General features: G+C 40.8%; 1 protein-coding gene across 2 annotated transcripts in view; it reads right to left on the bottom strand.

Moving 5' to 3' along the window:
- LOC139392737 (lissencephaly-1 homolog B) overlaps window positions 1–13,029 on the bottom strand; it is a 43,724-nt gene extending 30,695 nt beyond the window's left edge. The window contains exon 1 of one of the 2 annotated variants that reach the window (XM_071140950.1): window positions 12,838–13,029. The gene's annotated coding sequence lies outside the window, so the exon portion shown is untranslated. Of the gene's footprint in view, window positions 1–12,712; window positions 12,766–12,837 lie in introns of those variants that run through there. The other variant, XM_071140951.1, reaches the window with a different exon arrangement.
- Between the last annotated feature and the right edge of the window lie 5,706 nt (window positions 13,030–18,735).

Below are 18,735 nucleotides of genomic sequence, written 5' to 3'. Positions count from 1 at the left end.
TGCCCGAGTTACACCAGGAACGCACAATCGCTCCATCAGTGCTCAGACTGTCCGTAATAGGCTGAGAGAGGCTGGACGGAGGGCTTGTAGCCCTGTTGTAAGGCAGGTCCTCACCAGACATCACCGGCAACAACGTCACCTATGGGCACAAACCCACCGTCGCTGGACCAGACAGGACTGGCAGAAAGTGCTCTTCACTGAACGAGTCGCGGTTTTGTCTCACCAGGGGGGATGGTCGGATTCGCGTTTATCGGCGAAGGAATGAGCGTTACACCGAGGCCTGTACTCTGGAGCGGGATTGAATTGGAGGGTCCGTCATGGTCTGGGGCGGTGTGTCACAGCATCATCGGACTGAGCTTGTTGTCATTGCAGGCAATCTCAATGCTGTGCGTTACAGGGAAGACATCCTCCTCCCTCATGTGGTACCCTTACTACAGGCTCATCCTGACATGACCCTGCAGCATGACAATGCCACCAGCCATATTGCTCATTCTGTGCGTGATTTCCTGCAAGACAGGAATGCCAGTGTTCTGCCATGTTCAGCGAAGACCCCGGATCTCAATCCCATTGAGCACGTCTGGAACCTGTTGGATCGGAGGGTGAGAGCTAGGGCCATTCCCACCAGAAATGTCTGGGAACTTGCAGGGGCCTTGGTGGAAGAGTGGGGTAATATCACACAGCAAGAACTGGCAAATCTGGTGCAGTCCATGAGGAGGAGATGCACTGCAGTACTTAATGCAGCTGGTGGCCACACCAGATACCGAATGTTACTTTTGACACCCCCATTGTTCTGGTACACATTATTCCATTTCTGTTAGTCACATGTCTATGGAACTTGTTCAGTTTATGTCTCAGTTGTTGAATCTTATGTTCATACAAATATTTACACATGTTAAGTTTCCTGAAAATAAACGCAGTTGACAGTGAGATAATGTTTATTTTTTTGCTGAGTTTACAGTTGAAGTCGGAAGTTTACATACACCTTAGCCAAATACATTTAAACTCAGTTTTTCACAATTCCTGACATTTAATCGGAGTTAAAATTCCCAGTCTTAGGTCAGTTAGGATCACCACTTTATTTTAAGAATGTGAAATGTCAGAATAATAGTAGAGAGAATGATTGATTTCAGTTGCTTTCATATCTTTCATCACATTCCCAGTGGGTCAGAAGTTTACATACACTCAATTTGTATTTGGTAGCATTGCCTTTAAATTGTTTAACTTTGGTCAAACATTTCAGTTAGCCTTCACAAGCTTCCCATAATAAGTTGTGTGAATTTTGGCCCATTCCTCCTGAAAGAACTAGTATAACTGAGACAGGCTTGTAGGCCTCCTTGCTTGCACACGCTTTTTCAGTTCTGCCCACAAACTCCCAATAGGCTTGAGGTCAGGGCTTTGTGATGGCCACTCCAATACCTTGACTTTGTTGTCCTTAAGCCATTTTGTCACAACCTTGGAAGTATGCTTGGGGTCATTGTACATTTGGAAGACCCATTTGCAACCAAGCTTTAACATGATGTCTTGAGATGTTACTTCAATATATCCACATAATTTTTCCTCCTCATGATGCTTTCAATTTTGTGAAGTGCACCAGTCCTTCCTGCAGCAAAGCACCCCCACAACATGATGCTGCCACCCCGTGCTTCACGTTTGGGTTGGTGTTCGTCGGCTTGCAAGACTCCCCCTTTTTCCTCCAAACATAACGATGGTCATTATGGCAAAACAGTTATATTTTTGTTTCATCAGACCAGAGGACATTTCTCCAAAAAGTACAATCTTTGTCCCCATGTGCAGTTGCAAACCGTAGTCTGGCTTTCTTATGGCAGTTTTGGAGCAGTGGCTTCTTCCTTGCTGAGCGGCCTTTCAGCTTATGTCGATATATGACTCGTTTTACTGTGGATATAGATACTTTTGTGCCTGTTTCCTCCAGCATCTTCACAAGGTCCTTTGCTGTTGTTCTGGGATTGATTTTCACTTTTCGCACCAAAGTACGTTCATCTCTAGGAGACAGAACGCGTCTCCTTCCTGAGAGGTATGACGGTTGCGTAGTCCCATGGTGTTAATACTTGCGTACTATTGTTTGTACAGGTGAACGTGGTACCTTCAGGCGTTTGGAAATTGCTCCCAAGGATGAACCAGACTTGTGAAGGTCTACAATTTTTTTCTGAGGTCTTGGTTGATTTCTTTGGATTTTCCCATGATGTCAAGCAAAGAGGCACTGAGTTTGAAGGTAGGCCTTGAAATACATCCACAAGCACACCTCCAATAGATTCAAATGATGTCAATGAAGCTTCTAAACCAAGACATAATTTTCTGAAATATTCCATGCTGTTTAAAAGGCACAGTCAACTTAGTGTATGTAAACTTCTGACGCACTGGAATTGTGATGCAGTGAATTATAAGTGAAATAATCTGTCTGTAAACAATTGTTGGGAAAATTACTAGTGTCATACATAAAGTAGATGTTCTAACCAACTTGCCAAAACTGTAGTTTCTTAACAAGAAATGTGTGTGTGTGTATGTAAACTTCCGACTTCAACTGTACATATGAGATGAGTAATGTAGGGTATGTAATCATTATACACTGCTCAAAAAAATAAAGGGAACACTTAAACAACACAATGTAACTCCAAGTCAATCACACTTCTGTGAAATCAAACTGTCCACTTAGGAAGCAACACTGATAGACAATAAATGTCACATGCTGTTGTGCAAATGGAATAGACAACAGGTGTAAATTATAGGCAATTAGCAAGACACCCCCAATAAAGGAGTGGTGACCACAGACCACTTCTCAGTTCCTATGCTTCCTGGCTGATGTTTTGGTCACTTTTGAATGCTGGCAGTGCTTTCACTCTAGTGGTAGCATGAGACAGAGTCTACAACCCACACAAGTGGCTCAGGTAGTGCAGCTCATCCAGGATGGCACATCAATGTGAGCTGTGGCAAGAAGGTTTGCTGTGTCTATCAGCGTAGTGTCCAGAGCATATTTTTTTTTACATTGGAGTATTGTGTAGATCACTGATTTTTAAAAATATAATTAAATCCATTTTAATCCCACTTTGTAACAACTACATTTGGAAAAATCAAGGGTGGTGTGAACTCTTTCTGAAGGAACTGTATCAGTGAACACGTGAATAACTAATGCAGTCCAGTCAAACTTTCAGTTTTGCGCCAAAATGTCATGTAGCATGCACCACAGATCTCAAGGTAGATCTTAGCCAGTTGGTCAGTTACTTGTCTCCTGTCCATCTCTCAATCTGTGAACTACATCATACCCAACAGCCAGACCGTATAGTAAGTAATACCACAGTAGACTTAGCTAAGAGACTAACTCTCCAAACCATCCAGAGAGTCACAGACACACAAGGCTCCTATAGACAACTGGGTTCTTAGAGAGGAGCTAGGGCTAGTATTACTGGACAACATTTAGGCCACACACAAAGGGATGGGCATTTGACTGTTCGTGTACTGGCCTAGGCTGACCAAATTTGAATGGCACTAGCAGTTCGCAAAGTAGCCTAAGCGGAAAATAGACAAAGAAATTATTTCAAAACTGCAGCTCGTTGGAACACCTTTTACTACTTCAAATCAACCATCTAGAATTTGTGATTAAACGGTTGTCATTTGGCAAGGAATGCTTGTGTTAGATACACATCTCATTCTAAAATCATGGGCCTTAATATGGAGTTGGTCCCCTCTTTGCTGCTTTAACAGCCTCCACTCTTCTGGGAAGACTTTCCACTAGATGTTGGAACATTGCTGCGGGGACTTGCTTCCATTCAGCCACAAGAGCATTAGTAAAGTCGGGCACTGATGTTGGGAAATTAGGCCTGGCTTGCAGTCGGTGAGGTGTTCAATAGGGTTGAGGTCAGGGCTCTGTGCATGCTAGTCAAGTTCTTTCACACCGATCTTGACAAACCATTTTTGTATGGACCTTGCTTTGTGCATGGGGGCATTGTCATGCATAAACAGGAAAAGACTTTCTCCAAACTGTTGCCAAAAAGTTGGAAGCACAGCGTTAAGATTTCCCTTCACTGGAGCTAAGGGGCCTAACCCAAACCATCAAAAACAGCCCCAGACCATTATTCCTCCTTCACAAAACTTCACAGTTGGGACTATGCATTGGGACTGGTAGCGTTCTCCTGGCATCCGCCAAACCCAGATTGGTCCATCGGACTGCCAGATGTGGAAGCGTGATTCATCACTCCAGAGAATGTGTTTCCACTGCTCCAGAGTCCAATGGCAGTGAGCTTTACACCACTCCAGCCGACGCTTGGCATTGCGCATGGTGATCTTAGGCTGGTCGGCCATGGAAACCAATTTCATGAAGCTCCTGACGAACAGTTATTGTACCGACGTTACTTCCAGACGCAGTTATGAACTTGGTATTGAGTGTTGCAGCCTAGGACAGATGATTTTTAACGCGCTGCGAGCTTCAGCAATCAGCGGTCCTATTCTGTGAGCTTGTGTGGCCTACCACTTTGAGGCTGAGCCGTTCTTGCTCCTAGAGCAATAACAGTACTTGTACTTCACTGGGCAGCTCTAGCAGTGCATAGATTTAACAAAGTGACTTGCTGGAAAGGTGGCATCCTATCACAGTAAGGTCTACACCTGTGGTATTCGATGCATGAGACAAATAAAACCTGATTTGACGGTGCCATGTTGAAAGTCATTGAACTCCCCAGTAAGGTCATTCTAATGTTTGTCTAAGGAGATTGCATGGCTGTGTGCTTGATTTTATACACCTGACAGGAAAGGGTGTGGCTGAAATAGCAGAATTCAGTCATTTGAAGGGGTGTCCTCATACTTTTGTGTATGTAGTGTAGATAATATCCCCATAATCTAAAATAGACAGAAAAGGGGCCTTGACAATGTATTTCCTGTTAAGAAAATTCAGACATGCTTGGTTTCTGTAAAAGAAACAAACCTTGAACTTCAACTTCTTCACCAGCTCAGTGACATGTTCTTTAAATTACAGTTTGGTATCAAGCCAAATACCAGGATATTTGTAGGAAGGAACTCGCTCAAATTGTGTACCGTTTGGGGATGTGGCGATCATTTCATCAGATGGTGATTGTCAAGCAAATAACTGGTCGGTCTCAAGGTAATTGACCGTTAATGAACACATTTAGCATCTCCTGGCTTCAACGTATAGCCTACAAGCCACTGATGCAGACCGTTGGAACATTTTAAAAAGTCTAATAAATCCATCTAATATAGCCTACACCTTCACAACAAATCCATGAGTTATTTTAGACAGGTCTAAAGAAACACGATACGAAGAAAATGTAGTCTATTTCAGAAGAACAGAATAGCATAGTCTGAGTAAAAAAAATATATATATATATATACATTATTTAACTAGGCAAGTCAGTAAAGAACGACAGATTTTTACCTTGTCAGCTCGGGATTTGATCTGTTACTGGTTTAACGCTCTAACCACTAGGCTACCTGCCGCCCCTTATGTTAGGTCCTGATCTGGCTATGCCAAATGGCTGTGGGCTACACATTTAGCATTATTTTATAGTATGAAGAATACAATTGAACAAAACTGAATAAAATATAACATTTTTCTCCAAACGATTTGAGGGAGTGCGCACATGCGGCTATTCTGTGTTGAGCGGTTAACAAAGAAATAGGTACTCCTATATGCTTAATTTAGAGTTATTAATGTAACTTTAGTTGTTCTACATGTTTTGATGTTTAATACATTGTAAGGCTGCATGATGCAACTACTGATGATTTGAAAAAAGTAGCTTGAAAGGCATGAGCTCTGCTTTGGTTTTTTTGCGCAGGGCGTACACACTTTATCAGTCTCTCATTCACAATTTGACAAGCACTTGATAATGCCTCACATTTCATGGCGGCATCCCCTCTGTGTGGCAGTAATGCACCCTTAAAAAAAAAATCCATGCCTTTTGCTTCCAGTGGGAATTGCGCCCTTGGCCCGGAGCGCTGCGTTGCGCCCTTCCTGAGCGCTGCGTTGCGGAGCGCTGCGTTGCGCCCTTCTCCCTGAGCGCTGCGTTGCGCCCTTCTCCCTGAGCGCTGCGTTGCGCCCTTCTCCCTGAGCTCTGCGTTGCGCCCTTCTCCCTGAGCGCTGCGTTGCGCCCTTCTCCCTGAGCGCTGCGTTGCGCCCTTCTCACAGGCTACAAATTAAGACAGACACATCGGGGACGCAACCTTATCAAATTCCGAGATGCATATTGAAGATATTGGAAGAACTGTCCACATGTACTTTTCATCAGCAAACAACAACAAACATCAAAAGTGCTAGCCTATGTCAATCTACTATCCCCCATAGTACAAAAGTTGAACTATTCTATGCTAAAAATAATATTCCACACATAGTCTGGGACAGTTGTGGGATGCGATAGATGCCAAATTAATACAAATACTAGCATCAAAAAACGTTTTACGCAATGTGGCTGCCGCAGCAGATCAGGAATTTTAGCTTAAAATGTTGATAAACTATTAAGCTATTTCTTCACATTATAAGCACAGCAATGCGCACATGGTAGTAGACTATACGCGTGAATGTTCCATTAGCAACAAAATACCATTATCAAAAGTGAATGCAATTATGCTACGCTACATGAGGTGCGCGACTATGAGTTGAAAAAGTCACAAAAAAATCAGTTTCTTATGCTGGGCATCATCCACAAGCGATAACAGGCTATTATTGTCACCCATCAGACTATTCTTGATTTAATCTCGTCTTTGCATATACTAAATAATAATAATATATATGGGTGAAATGTGTTTTGATGCAGCCGTCTCCAAACAGGGGCAGCGGGAAAAAATGCATGTCATCTATGCACTTAAACAGCAAATGGAGGATGCTTTTCCCGTGGTTAATTTTCATGCCAACCAGGTAGGCTATACAACCTGCTCAGCACTTGTGGGAACTTCAATACTTATATAGTGTGGTATAAGCACAGCACGTATTAATGAATAAAGAGTTCCTATTTACTATTTTACCATTATGAGTTCTTAACTTAAGTTAATTATGTATTTATTCAGGCAGCCATGCATAAGTAGGCTCAATCATTAAAATTGAATATCAAAATGCGTTAAAAACATGTAACACATAGCCTACCGATTACAAGGTGCAGCCTGTGTCCAAAACATTGGAGTCTGGTCCAGTCATTCAACGCGACATGTTTAAACTTCTCCCTTAATTTTGTTATACAGTGTTGGGATGGCGACTTTGGAGAAATATGTGCAAGATGGAATCTTGAATCTCCTGTCCAGCTTGTTTATCATATTCTTGAAGCTGTCTTTGCAACTGTAAATATGAACCATGTATTTGGCTATGTGATAGGTGATGATGTGTCTGCGGGATGTTTTAGGTAGGGCATTATACTTGAAAACACATCGGCAATCAATGCCTGTTTGACGTAGGTGGCTGGTTGTGGCTGAGGGGCTTTGCTGCTGTTGGGCTTTTTTTTCCACCACCATTCTTCAAATGATTGAATCAATTTGTTGTGTTGCCTCTTGTAGTCGTCACAAATTTGAGGTACTTTTAACAACTTGCATTTGGTTGTCATTGGTTTGCCTGGTGCCAAAATACTGCCATACCACTGAAGAGGCACCCTTCTTTGGCACCATATACGACACTGTCGTCAGTACTAACATCACTCATGTTTCCAACACACACTCGGAGGTAAAGCCACAGAGTTTCTAAACCTCATACTGTACCGTCTTTGGTAAAGCACTTTCTCTCCTCACCCACCAGCACCTAACTGCGTGCTCTAAGCGGGGAAGCTCGTGATTGGCCTGCATGTGCATTCCAAGCGGAGTGAATGAACAGTCTACCCTAGATCGTCTCATTGGAGGAGGTACCGGAGTCTAGTTGTTGTTGTATTAACAGATCGTCAAATAAAGAAGAAAAATCACAGCCTCTTGCGATATGGATATTGCACATACCAATATCTCAATTTCGATCTGAATTGCATTAATCATGCAGCCCTAGTTTCGATGTTCCAAACATATTGCTCATCATGTCTTCTGCAGAGGGAAATGAGTAATGAGAAAACGAATTTTGATGAGTCATGGAAATATGTGCTGAAAACAAATTGGCTCCCTATTTAAAAACAAGCTACGATATAACGACACTGGAGCTGTGGTGCAGGTACAGCCAACTAGCTCAACATTCTGAACGCGATATTGTCGCTACATCGCCAAAAATAATATCCCAATATTAGGATGCACATTTCGGGCAACTTTGCTGCCGACTCACCGAACCTCATTCACCAGTCACAAATTGTTTAAAAAAAATTTCCAAACAAAATGACGTGACCAACAGAAAATACTATGCATGCTTGTACAAAGAACTGACATTTTTCAGTAAGAGCTTAATGAAAACATGCAACAATAGCACACCCATTGTCTTAGTGTAAAAAGTCTATAGCCCATTATTGAACATGCAACTGCCGTAATGAAGCCGCTAAATAAACATGTTCAAACATTTACCAAAATGCAATTGTGGAAAAACACTGACATAGGGCTGGGCGGTATACCGTATAGGCACGGACGGGTTTGGGTTTTTACTTTACCTTCTATAACGGCATTTGAATGTTTGGTTTGTTACATGTGATACGCCGTGTGTAACGTCCGTTTTTCATAGTTTACTCCGCTACTTGAGTCCTCTCTCTCGCTCTCCCTAGTCCCTGTCACTCAACGAGCGCATTTGTTGTTGCTTGACCACGAGACACTTTCGTTCAGTCTGCATGGTCAATGCAGCACATGCAACAATGTTGATGACAACGATGTTGTTTCCACTTTGATCTTAATATAAATCCACAAGTGTTCCATAATTACAATATTAGTTTGTGTTTCTTACATCTGAAAACAACTAGTTTGTATTTTCTTAGCAAGCTACTCGAAATTGTGTTAGCCACTAATGCTAATCGCTATAGATAAAAGTACTGAGTCAGAGCAAAGGTATCTAGCTAATACAGCCTGATACCAGTACTGGTGGAGGCTTAAATCAGCATGTTGTTTGTGCAACAGTATCTTCTAAATCAAAGAGGAATAGGCGAAGCATGAATATGTTGGCTATATGAATGAAGATTTAATGTAGCCAAGAATTATAGGGTACCCTAGGAAACACTGAACATCACATTGGTTGACTACCCTGTCACTATAACACGTCAATGGCATTTTCATTCGTTGTCATGTCAAACACTGTATTCAAAGTGCACACTATTATTTATAATCTAACTATAGAATTATAATAAACATTCTATTTCCATGGTTCCAGAAGTTCACCCAAGTGTTTTGATCTAAATCGCAATTGCAACATTTGGTTAAAAATAAGGCCTGGTATTTTTGCCCACATCGTGGCAGTCTGGAAATGATCTCAAATGAGTGCAACAAATGCAAAAATTGATGGAAATTGTTTTAGGTTGAAGTTGAACTGAAAAGTATAAAACAAATCAGAACTGAGAAAGACCCATTGAAATAATTTAGAATATGTGTTGCCACCCACTGCTGATAAAGCAAATGTTGAACTTGTATTAATCAAAAACATAAAATACTGTCATACCATCAAAGATTTGAAAAATACCATACATTATATTTTGGCCATATCACCCAGCCCTAATCTGACAGAGACAAACATTTATGTTAGAAACTTAGAAAGAGAGGGAATATAACAGCAACAAATAGTATGGGTTGCTAATATGACTAGGATTGTGCATTTGGGTTCTGGACAACGGAAAAAATGTTTTGAAAACGGTAGCTAAAAGATTAACATCACTACCTAATATGTAACTATCAATTTTTGCCCCCATCACTAATACCTACTGTAAAACATAGTGGTGGAACTATGTTATGGGGCTATTTTGCCTCCACTGGTCCTGGGACCCTTGTTAAGGTCAATGGCATCATGAACTTTACCCAGTACAAAGACACACACACGCACGCACATACATACACACACAAAAAAACTAATATATATATATATATATATATATATATATATATACACACACACACACATGTTTGCCTCTGCCAGGTGGCTGCAACTTGGCCATAAGACAAGTGGATCTTCCAGCAAGACAACAACCTCAAGCACACATCAAAATCCACAAAGAAATTGTTAATTAGCCACAAAATCAATTCAGTCTCCAGACATGAAGAGGCCAGTCCATAGGTGCAGATGAATGATATCAAGGATATGGAAGGATTCTGTATGGAGGAATGGTCTTAGCTCTCTCCCAATGTGTTCTCCAACTCTTAAAACATTTTAGAAAAAGGTGAAATATTGAAAGGTGTTAAAACATGGTTGTCAATAATTTTGACCCCCACCTTTGAGAGAAGAAAAAAAAGTATTAGTTAAACAAAATCTCATTCTCTGAGCAATTGTATTAGTATAAAATATGATCTCACTACTTTAATGATAATGTTTGCTCATCCTTTTTAAGCGTGTCAATTTCAGACCCAACTGTACATGCACTAATAATAGCAGACTGACAAAAACAGTGAAGTTTAGCACAGGCTCATTAATTGTTGTTTTTAATGTCCTGTTGCTCGCTGTTCATTCCACCCTCACTCAAATCATGGATGACAGCTGCCTACTAGCTTAAACGCAAATAATGACCTAGAATTCAGATCAGGTGTACCTTGATGTTTGGTTAAAAAAAAAACGTTGAATTGTTAGTGGGTTCAAAGGGAGATTATTTGCCAGGTAATGTCTGCCTACATCACAAACAGCTGTGTCAAGACAGCATTGGGAGAGTTCGTTTTGTATGGCACTGTGCTGCAAGTTTGCTGAGTTAATTAAGCAATAAGGCACGAGGGGGTGTGGTATATGGCCAATATACCACGGCTAAGTGCTGTTCTTAAGCACGACGCATAGTGGAGTGCCTGGACACAGCCCTTAGCCGTGGTATATAGGCCATATACCACAAACCCCTGAGGTACCTTATTGCTATTATAAACTGGTTACTAATGTAATTAGAGCAGTAAAAATATATTTTTGTCATACCCATGGTATACCACGGCAGTCACCTAATCAGCATCCAGGGCTCAAACTACCCAGTTAATAGTGCATTTTAGACCATTCAATTGGTCCTCAAGGGTAATCTCCACCCACTGGGTGGGCCATGCAAAACAAACTCGGCTAATAGAGCTAGCCAGTTTGAAGTCCTAAAAAACGGAAATGAGTTACCTCTGGTTCATTCAGCCATTCATATGGGGAAATTGGGTTTTGGGATAAACACCAAAAATAGGGTCTAAGGTTAACACAGGCTTAGGAGATTGTATATTGTTTTTTTTCTTATGAAATAAAGAGTCTGTTAACATGACCTTTATGAATTATGACGCCTTTATATGCGGCAGGTAGATAAGAGCGTCTGCTAAATTACTAAAACGTAATGTGCTTGTTCCGATTACATAATTCAAAATTCACAAAATGTGACATTAGCTGCATAAGAGCATCTCAGAACAATGTGTATAAGATCTAAGCATGCGTTTACCACAGACCTTATACGCCATTCATTTTCACATGGGTCTCTGCCAACGAACCATGGCGGATTTAGTGCTTACAGAAATACGCCATTAACGTTACTTTTTTATTTTCTACGAGTCCCCTCCAGTGACAGCTAACGTTAGCTAGCTAGCTCAAACTACGTTGTCTTTGCCATAAAGGCTCATGAAAATACCATTCTGGCTTGCTAACTGTTGACAACACAAATCGTGAATCTAACGTTAGCCAGATATCTAGCTTAACGTTATACTATCTGAACCGAAATGTAGATATAAACCCAGCCAATGTTCGGTGTAGAGTAGCCACTAGACAACCAGAGACCACTATCTGTGTAACGTTATTCATGATGAACACCATATTGCCAAAACTCCACCCTGTTAGACTTACATTCTGCTGGCAAACAAGCCGTTTCATCACATGAACGATGTGATTTATTTTGGACATTCAGCCCAGTTAAGCCTTGATCGACATGTGTGTATATATGTTCGAGGAATCAACACCAGAAATGTGATGTTACTAATTTAACTCAAATGGCACGCAAGATCGTTAACGTTACCTAGTTAACGCCCTAGTTAGCTAACGTCTAACATTAACGTTACTATAGTTAGCCATTTTCCAAAAGTGCTTACACAAGTAGACAACTCCTTACCTTAGCTAGATTAAATATCGGCGCAGGTGGTACAGCAAAGGTGATACTTAATAGGTGGTTTACTAGCCAACATACCGGTAGGTGGCTACATGATCTAGCATGGAGGGAATTGGCTATCCAAGGTTGAAGCAATGACCAACATACGCCCTTCCAGCCAGTTAGCTAGTTGACGAATGCAGCTTGTTACGTTAGCTAGTAAGACCGAAATTTAAGCGGTTCGTTAGCATTTTATCTTGCCCAAGTCCTCTCACCAAACATGAAATTATCACATACTATAAGCAAGAAACCTATACTATATTCTATAGTTCTGTAATTTCAATCAAGCATTCCGCATTCGGACCATTTAATGTCGAACCAACTGATCCGTGGCTAATTGCTATGCTGACTTGCTATGTTAGCTACTAAAGTTTAAAACCTTAGTAAGCTAACGTTCCACGTAAACAAACTCGATGTGAATGCTAGCCAAGTTTCCAAATGTCATGGATTAAAACTACACGTCGAGACAACATTGGATACATGTATCAGAGTAAGATAGGTCATGATTTAGCTACAATAATCAATTTCCCAACCGTGTGTTGTTGCTGTAACTGCCTCTCCGCCATTTTGAGACAGACGGGAAGCGCAAAACAACTGCAGCCACATCGTCATCAATACCGCTTCGTTGTATCAAGATAATACAATCAACTCAACTCACCCCTCTATGTATGATCTGTCTCAAAGTCCGTGTAATGTGATCTAAATAGGCGATAAAATGTTATGTTTTTGCTGGGATATGTCCTATCACCAGGCAGGATCAATCTTGTTTTCAGTACGCGCACGGGTTGGTGTTGCTTCGCAGGCGGTGACAGCGCAGTGCGCACGCCCGGTTCAGATGAACAATAATAATAATAATAATAATAATTCTTCTTCTATGATATCATGGCGGTCCGCAAACAATCGTTTAAGTGCACGTCACCACCTACTGTGGTGGAATGTACGATCAATCATGGTCTACCCAATTCTGTAGTACCATGAACAAATTCTAAACAAAATAAATCCCTAACTTCTTCCACACCCTCCTCCAAACCCCCAACCCCATTTAACTTTATCTATATCATGCTGAAACACTCCACCCATAGGTTTGTTCAGCATGTCAACAACCATTTCAACAGTAACATCTGTTACTCCCAATATCTATTTTTCCATCTCCACAATAACCTTCAACCTGGCATTTCTGCTTTCCACAACCCGAGTCGTATTGATAACCTTACCAATAAAAGCTATGAAGTCCACTTTATTCATTATCAAAGTTTCCTTTGCCGCTGCACATTCATGAGCACAGATTTCTGAACAGGCCTCGAAACCATGCCAGGACCATCAGAAGCACCAGCCCTGACAGTAGGTCCACTTAGTACAGGAGCATCCATGTAAGATCCATCAGTCTGACAGTAGATCTACTTACTGCAGGTACATCCATGTAAGATCCATCAGTCTGACTGTAGAATTGCAGAAAATAACTGTTACACACGACTGTTACATGTCATTATTATCATGTCAATATTAGCTAGCTAGCTATGAACCTCAGCTATCATAGCCGGGTGTATTGACATCAACACAGCCTGAATAGAATCAATGAAGCCTATGGACTGAATAGAATAGAATATAATATTTTTGTGCCAAAGATGAAAGTCATACATACATGTAGTTATTACCAAGCATGAGTTCGCCACATTGTAGCCTGTACATTGAATATATTCACTGATCATATACTCTACCTTGGCAAATAAAGGTGTGGTTCAGGTATGAATGCCTGTGAGACATTATTTTTCAGTCATATCCAATATCAGGTGTATCAAACTTCAGTCTTTAAATGATGCTGTGTGCATGTATGTATTACAATAATGCACTTCAACAATGTTTACCAATCCTGGTCCTGGGACATTAATGATTACACATTGTAACTCTGCAATGAACTACAACACATTATTTAACTAGTTAAAGGCTGATTTGTAATTCATATATATATATATATAGAACCAGATTTTTTTTTAAACCTTACACTACATTTCCTATGCGTCATGTAAATACTCTAAAACAGGTTCATCTCCATATCTAATTTCCTTCATCTGCACTGATCTGAGGACACAGGGTAGGTGTAGTATGTCATCAAATGAGACTTAATTTCAACCAGTAGAGAATGTGAACCAACTCCAGTAGAGAATTTGAAAAGCTTTAATGAAAGAAGTTCATTATTCGTGTGTTATAAATACATAGTACATGCATTATACATATTATAATTGTAGTATGATATTATGAATACAAGTTCAAGCTGTACTTCAATGCACATCTGGTGTGCATAAAAAACACACAGGAAGAAATACGTTTGGGAGAGGGGTTTGAGAGTGTAAAAGACAAAGGGAAAGAGTTAAGAACTGAGGATTAGGGAAGATAGCATATGATGAATGAATTATAGTGCTACTAAACTTCATATTTTCTCAGGTCAACACAATTACATAAGTGTCTAGCAGTGTTTCCTAACCAGCCTTGGGCACCCAGTAGGCCCGTCAGTTATCTTAGAGCAGGTGAGGTGGCAATGACGGGACTGGGAGTTGGTATCCCTCACATCAAAACATACAGTACCTGCAGATGAGAGAAAGAGCATGATTAAGCCTTATGTTATTTTAATCCCAACACTGTCAGTCATCATAATCATTAGGAGGTGAATGCAAAACTGACCTTGGATCCTTAACTCTGGGACTACTATATCTCTATCTGTATTTCAATGTAAACATCTCTTTAATAATACTTCATGTTGACCTGACCAAGTGACCTTTCACCTCTGATCATGATGTGCCCTCTGTGTCAGGCAGTTCACAAGCTGGAGGGGTTTACCGACACAGCTGATATAACCTAGATGATTTAGGGAGAAGGGGGAGAGAGATGAAGTGAAGGAGAGAGACTTATTGAAAAAACAAGGTAGTTAAAGAGACAGTGTTCAACAGGAATATTTGTGTGTGGCCTCACCTGGTGTCCCACACGGAGTGGCTGCAGAGTACTTTATACTGAAAAACAGACAAGGCACACTAGGACAAACAAATAGCATCGATGCATAAATATAAATAATTAAGTGTCTTATTATTCTTCATGGTTGGTCCTCTTGCTTATTCTTTGAAGGTGGAAGGAGCCACAGTTATACAGTTATACAGGGGAGCCTGCTTACTGCACAACACAATCCATCAATCAGATTGATACACAAGTGTGTACTGTAGGTTGGGTTATAGGGTGTTGGGTTATAAATTTTCAATATGGGTGACTCTTAAAAGAGCCTGTTGTTTTTGTATAGACATCCCCTTATCCTGAACAGCACCCTCACCTGAGAAGTAGAAATCCAACAGAGAGAAACTGGTAATTGAATAACTGTAGTTGACATCGCTAAGTAAATGGAAGAATACTCTTATTGCAATGTGGGTGGCTCTTAAAAGAGTTGTGCATAGAGTAGTCTTTGGTGTTGCCAGGGAACAGCACCCTCTTCGAAGAAGTAGGAGGTGAAGATCTCCCGCATACGGATTGTCTCCCGTGCTGTGTTGTTGGCCCCCATCCTTGCAACATCCTGCAGAGCAGCAGACCTCTCCTATGGCAGTCGGCGGCGAGCTGCAGGTCCCCTCCTGGTCCTCATGTCCATCATGAAGTTATGCAGGACACAGATGGCTTTCCCACATACTTGAATTCCCCCACGAGGCAGTGCCCTACATGGCAATTGTCAGCAATTGTTTTGAGGGAATTTCCAGTTGGAAGGTATCTACAGGAATATGGAAGATAATGTCATTATTAGGCTTTTACATAACCAGGTCATTGTGAATTAGTCATGTATAATATTATAACAAATCATGATAACATTGGATAAATAGATAGATGCATGTGAACACACATAGCAAGATCATACCAAAGATAACATCACAAATGCATACATGAATACCACTTGAAGCTTGATGAGTTGATCATTTGCATCAGCTGTGTAGTGCTAAGGCGAAAACTAAAATGTGCACCCCTTTGAGTCCCCAGCACCAGGACTGAGAACCACTTCTCTTCATTGAGCCCTCTTCATCTGCAAACAGGCTTTCACAGCTCTCTGTATCTGAGGACAGAAAACATCAAAAGAAACAAACTTTATTATACTCGAATTAGACAGAACCAGTGGTGACATGTCATTTTGCATGTTATTTTGGCATTAATACATTTGCTATCAATAAATGCATTTGTTTTCTTTCTTGAGTAAGGCTGCTCCAAAATGCAGGTGTTTCAGCCTAGATCAGTGCTTTCTGTGTTGGTGGGGCAGCCAGTGGACAATACAGCCAGTGGACAATAGGGGTTGGTATTGTTCTCTAGTTGCGCCGTGATTGGTTCAGTGTTCTGTCACTCCTGGGGACACTACACCACTGCAAAATCTACGGGTAGAGCTAGAAAATTCAAGCCTCTTGGGTGCTGCCATAGAGTTACATCAGAAGGCTCAAGGTCATTCGCCACAGATAAAATGACAGTAAATCACATGATATCTACAGAAGCTTTGATTGGACTTAACATTTTTAGCTAGCAGTCATCATGAATCAAGTCGACAATCTAATGGCAAATCCTTTTCAATCATTGTAATATAAAGAGAAATAATGAAGAGAAATTATAGATAAAACGTATCTGGCTCACCAGCCATTGAACATAAACATTACACAACATGTTGGAAATCACAAATTTAACAATGAGTGGTTTGGAAGGAATCGGTCGCTAACTGCAAGCATCACAAATCAATCATTAGCCTACTATTCAGTGGAGAGGTTGTGTGGTCCAAGTGTGGGTTTAGGGGTCTCTTTTCCAAGCTTAAAAGGACAAACATTAGGCATTCTGTCAATCCAACATTCTGCCGCACTCAAAACAACTGGAAACTCGGAACTGAGAAATATCAGACTTCAGTGAGTTCAAGACCACTGGGACCTCGGGAAAAAAACAAGCTCTGACTGGGAAAATACGCTTTGAACGGTCATCCAACTCAGAATTGCAAGTCGGGAACTTCGTCCTCTTTCTAGAGCTCTGACCTGAAGATCACTGACGTCATGATTCAACTCTGTTTTTTTTTCCACAGTTCCCAGTTTGATATAAAAGCACCATAAATCCAGAGAATGCCAGACTTTGATGCCAAAGTTTGATGACATAATTTGCCCACCAAGGTCTGCCGTGCCACCTTTCTGTTCAAGTGAGCACAGCACAACAAGGTGAGTCCAAAATGTCTTGTATGTTGCTACATAAATGATGTAATATGCTAGGGAGATACACTACCACTACCATTCAAACGTTTGGGGTTATTAAAGAAATGTCCTTGTTTTTTGAAAGAAAAGCACATAACATAAAATAACATTAAATTGATCAGAAATACAGTGTAGACATTGTTAATGTTGTAAATGACTATTGTAGCTGGAAACGGCAGATTTTTAATGGAATATCTACATAGGCGTACAGAGGCCCATTATTAGCAACCATCACTCCTGTGTTCCAATGGCACGTTTTGTTAGCTAATTCAAGTTTATCATATCAAGGCTAATTGATCACTAGAAAACCCTTTTGTTATTATGTTAGCACAGCTGAACACTGTTGTTCTGATTAAAGAAGCAATAACACTGGCCTTCTTTAGACTAGTTGAATATGTGGAGCATCAGTATTTGTGGGTTCGATTACAGGCTCAAAATGTTTCTTCTGAAACTCGTCAGTCTATTCTTGTCCTGAGAAATGAAGGCTATTCCATGCGAGAAATTGCCAAGAAACTGAAGATCTCGTACAACGCTGTGTACTACTCCCTTCACAGAACAGCGCAAACTAACTCTGACCAGAATAGAAAGAGGAGTGGGAGGCCCCGGTGCACAACTGTGCAAGAGGACAAGTACATTAGAGTGTCTACTTTGAGAAACAGACGCCTCACAAGTCCTGAACTGGCAGCTTAATTAAATAGTACTCGCAAAACACCAGTCTCAACACCAACAGTGAAGAGGCGACTCCGGGATGCTGGCCTTCTAGGCAGAGTTCCTCTGTCCAATGTTTGTGTTCTTTTGCCAATTTAATCTTATTTTTTTGGTCAGTCCGAGATATGGCTTTTTCTTGGCAACCTTGCCTAGAAGGCCAGCATCCCTGAGTCTCCTCTTCACTGTTGATGCTGAGACTGGCGTTTTGCGGGTACTATTTAATGAAGCTGCCCGTTGAGGACTTTTGAACAGTAGTGTATACAGTGGAGAGAACAAGTATTTGGTACACTGCCGATTTTGCAGGTTTACCTACTACAAAGCATGTAGAGGTCTGTAATTTTTATCATAGGTACACTTCAACTGTGAAAGACGGAATATAATGCAAATGAATTACTTAAAAATCATGCAATGTGATTTTCTAGATTTTTGTTTTAGATTCCATCTCTCACAGTTGAAGTGTACCTATGATAAAAAATTACAGACCTCTACATGCTTTGTAAGTAGGAAAACCTGCAAAATCAGCAGTGTATCAAATACTTGTTCTCCCCACTGTATATACTGTAGCTAAGAAAGTAATACTAAGTGAATGTTGTGTAGTAAGCTCTTAGTAG

The sequence above is a fragment of the Oncorhynchus clarkii genome, chromosome 33, assembly GCF_045791955.1.
Source record: "Oncorhynchus clarkii lewisi isolate Uvic-CL-2024 chromosome 33, UVic_Ocla_1.0, whole genome shotgun sequence".
Classification (NCBI taxonomy): domain Eukaryota; kingdom Metazoa; phylum Chordata; class Actinopteri; order Salmoniformes; family Salmonidae; genus Oncorhynchus; species Oncorhynchus clarkii.
This window is presented reverse-complemented; position numbering and strand designations above follow the sequence as displayed.